Consider the following 4785-nt stretch of genomic DNA (forward strand, 5'->3'; position numbering starts at 1 on the left):
ATTTTCTGATAATTTCTGTATTCATTTTCAGGAACGTCTTGGCTTTGAGGTGTTTGACTGGTGCTAATTTACACAAATTGTCAATTAGCTCGTCAGAGTCATACAGCTTTCTTTGTTGCTCCTCAGCGCTCATTAAAGCTGTAGTAAACTGTAAAGCTTCCCCAAATCATCGTTCAGAGACAGCTTCAGAGAAATGGAAAACTAAAAGCCAAACCCCATTCTAGATGCCCTAGTGTGCGTTTCTTAGTAATGGTGGCATACACAATGGCCTAATTCAGAATTGATTGAATATTGAATTATATGTAAAAATTATATAGCATTACAAATGATTACATATACTGTATTACTGTAATTAAATCACTTTATGACAGTAATGAGTCACAGTACTTTGTGCATTGCTTAAAGAAACCAAAACATTGCTTACAACTGATGAACCAACAATAGTTTGACCATTCACATTATGTAGCAGCAAGGCAGGTAATCGCAAAACAAATACTTATAAAACAGATTGTTCCCATTCTAAATTCTAAATGGATTAGCCACATTTGAAGTAATTGCAAAATGAAGTAAAAAGAATGTTTAGATCTGTACTGGAAAACAAGACAATAATATTTATATATTTATGAATAGAATATATTTCTGTATTTATTCAGCAGTAAATACTGATTTTGAACAAGCTTTTTTGCAGTAGTAGATGTAAGGTAGCAGTATTTTTTATAAACAATTTTACATCTTGGTTATATGCATGTTTAACAATTCAGAGCTACATATAAGGAAGGTTCAGAAGATCATTGATTAGGTTACTAAGTGTATTATGCAACAGCTGTATGCACATCAAAAGAAAGCACGTGCTAGTCTGTTGATTAATTTTATTTTGCATGTTGAAAGTAAACATTTTCTGATCATTTCTGTATTCATTTTCAGGAAAGTCTTGGCTTTGAGTTGTTTGACTGGTGCTAATTTATACAAATTGTCAATTAGCTCGTCAGAGTCATACAGCTTTCCTTGTTGCTCCTCAGCGCTCATTAAAGCTGTGGTAAACTGACTACATATACTGTATTACTGTAATTAAATCACTTTATGAAAGTAATGAGTCACAGTACTTTGTGCATTGCTTAAAGAAACCAAAACATTGCTTATAACTGATGAACCAACAATAGTTTGACCATTCACATTATGTAGCAGCAAGGCAGGTAATCGCAAAACAAATACTTATAAAACAGATTGTTCCCATTCTAAATTCTAAATGGATTAGCCACATTTGAAGTAATTGCAAAATGACTATAAACTGCACATTCTATGTTACATGGTGTTGCTACTCTGGTACAACCATAAACAGTGTACAGTTGGGATTATGATCTAAATTACTTGGCAGAAGGTTTGTTTATTCTAAAAATGATTAATAATAATTTTTTATACATAAATGTCTTTCATTATAATGGCGTTGCTTGGTTTTATTAGAGGGTTTTAGGCACTCCATTTTACATTGTGCCTAAGAATACCTCTAACCCGTGCTAAAATCACCATAAATATAATCTTGTGTCTTAATGCGTTAATATATCATGCAAAATTTCAGTCTCTGAAACTGAGAATATATGTGGTGCTTCATAATCCATAAGATATCATAGTGCATCTGACAAGACCCATGAGTAAGGGCCATGATCGTTCATACATTATTTATACTATATTACATTTGTGTTCAAAATACTGTATATACATTTTGCAACATGCTCAATTCATTTTCTGTCTTGTACGAGCTCAAATAATTGCTAGCAAACACTTGGTCCTTTCACACAATGCATATATCAAAATGAGTTTCACAGTGAGAAAATATCAATATTTTATATTTAGATTTAAGTCATTATTTGCAGTTTTGTGAGGAATGAATTAAACATGAGGTTGCTGGTTAAATGGAGTATAAAAAAAGAATGAGATCATTTTAGAGAACCTCAGACAGAAAAAAAGATAAATATCTGAAGGAAAAAGAGAGAAAAGTGGTGAGCCAATGACAAAGGGTGTGGGCCTGAAATGCCAAGACTACACAAAAGACAAAAAATATATTAAATAGCAGTAAAGATTACTTCCACATTGAATGTGTTAGTTTATGCGTGAATGTGTAAATATAAAGTAAATTCTACATTTGTACTTAATTCAAGCATGTAAAAATTAATGCTCTTGCTTATGAGTAAATATTATTAATGATTGTTTGTTATCTTAACAATGCATAATCATCCTAAATCAATCCTAAAGTAGAAAACCTTATCATAATATTTGCTAATTTGAGTAAATTGCACAGGTAAATACAGACTTTGGCTGTGTGGAGTGCTTGTACGCTGCTTGTACATGCTCATTGCCAACCTGAATATGAAAAACTAATATTCTAATAAAAAGTGTTTTCTTACTTTTAATGATTTTTGTTTAATTTATTTAAAAAAAAATTAAAAAAAAAAACCCTACTTACAGCATCCCCTACTTACTGTCCTCATCCACACCCACTCCAGCACCGTTCACCACCACCCACCCATCCTTGTGTTACTCACTCACTGTTTAGAGATGCTAGTCTCTCCCTTAGTGGACCTGGTCTGCATGGTGGGGATGCTTGTCGCTCCCTCAGTTTCTGATTACCAGTTAAGTTAAAGCACATAACTGGTAATCAGAAGGTCATTGGTTCGATCCCCACAGCCACCAATATTGTGTCCTTGAGCAAGGCACTTAACTCCAGGTTGCTCCAGGGGGATTGTCCCTGTAATAAATGCACTGTAAGTCGCTTTGGATAAAAGCGTCTGCCAAATGCATAAATGTATGTAAATGTGATGGAGGGTGATATCATAGGAAGAGTCTGATTATTTTCTTGCTGACTTCAGGCCTAAAAATGTGCTAATTGCAAGCTTTAATAATTCCAGCAGGTTGCCATATAATTGCCTTATAAGTAGGGATGGGTATCGTTAGGATTTTAACAATACTATTGCTCTGATTGATACTCCATTTCGGTTTGTTTTTCATCAATTATTAAATAATTGATAAAAATATATTATTATTTAAAAGAATGTTGATTCTAGAGTAGCAACAGTAATGTTTACAACAGCAACAGTCACTATATAAACTCAATATCTCACTGGAAACAAATCTAAAATGTCAATAAAATAGTTGTATCCAATGGCTGTGAAGAAAGCAGGGAAGGCTGTCATCAAGGGGCTGTGTTTGATGTCAATCAAACCGCGCACATGTGGGTCATGTGCAGGTGGACCTGCCACCATCTCTGCTGCCTACATAGCGCTGGGGAAAATTGCGATGTTTATTTTTTAATTTAGATAGACGTCATATAAAAAATATAAACTTCTCAGCAGTTCTCAACTTCTTAACATAGCTACTCTTTGTCCCACATTTGGTTTGTTGGGATCTGGTCACCACTAGTGTGTGTGTGTGTATGTGGAGCACAGCTCCGAAACTGAGTAGAGAGGCTGCAGCAATATGATTATCATTTACACCAAAACGTTAAAAAGAACTGTAATGTCGGAGATTATCAATACTAAGGTTTTAATAATTTAGCACCTGGGCCTGTATAATACCGGGTTTTGGTACCCATCCCTAATTATAAGGGCATTTATATCTATCTATTATATTGATATCTTATCTAGTTAAGTGATCGTGCTAACGTTATTTAAAGGTTAAGCTAGCTAGCTGCAGTTTTATTTGCTAGTCTACACTAGTTCCTCTCTTTTGCCACGTTCAGCTTCGCCTGTCATACCTAGTGCTTCATGCTTGGCAACAGGACTGGGAAGAGAAATCGGCCCAGATTTATACATGGCAACTGGCCCAACTGTGAGCCAAATGTTGTTGAACATTTGGGGGGGTTCGCTGTCCTTTTCTGCATATCGCTGCACCGTTTCTTTGGTCCATTCTGCATATGAGCCGGCTCATTGCTTATCACGGCCCATTCGACACGTTTTGTGGTGGACCACCGCCCCGATCGGTTCTCCCGATGGCCATTCCACCTCTGATTGGCCCAAAAGTGCGTTGACCCACCGGAAAAATGCCCAGTATGCCAGATTACCAGTCCAGCCCTGCTTGGCAAGATATTTGGGCATCGCCTCTCTGCTTCTTTCATACACTTTTACTCTCTGTTTGCTCACTTTTCCTTTTTGTGCCCCTGATTTTAGCCTTTGGTGAGGCATTTTGACTCTCTATTTGTCGCTTTGCACAATGCACATCGTGTGTGTTCCGCACATCTGATTGGCCAGGTATTTTGACCAAACCATTTTCACAATAACAGCAGGGGCATGGGGTATCAGAATCGCATGACAAGTTGAAATGTGTTTTAATTATAAAAATGTATGTATTTATCATGTAAATACATATGCAATCTATTTTTGGTGATATAAGTCAGTAAGTAAATTGTTGTACTTTATCTCATTAAGGGTCAACTATAGACATTTGCATGGGCCTCCCTAGGCCTCGGGCCGGGTCATCTGTACCCTTTGACTCCCCCCCCCCGACATCCTGATGCAATCCTGTGGAAGGCATCCATGTGTTGTGTGCAGTGTTGGGGAGTAATGGAATACATGTAATGGGATTATGTATTTAAAATACAAAATATACTGTAAGTAACCTTTTAATTTTGATATTCTAAGAATATGAACTATTCTCATTTTCATCTATACGCTGACAACATGATAAATTACTCCTCTGCGACAACACTGGATCAGGCTCTGAGTCATCTTCAGTTTGATTTTAATATAGTTCAGCATACATTGAGGGATTTAAAACTTGTTGAATGCAGATAAA

Source organism: Xyrauchen texanus, chromosome 20, assembly GCF_025860055.1.
Source record: "Xyrauchen texanus isolate HMW12.3.18 chromosome 20, RBS_HiC_50CHRs, whole genome shotgun sequence".
NCBI lineage: Eukaryota > Metazoa > Chordata > Actinopteri > Cypriniformes > Catostomidae > Xyrauchen > Xyrauchen texanus.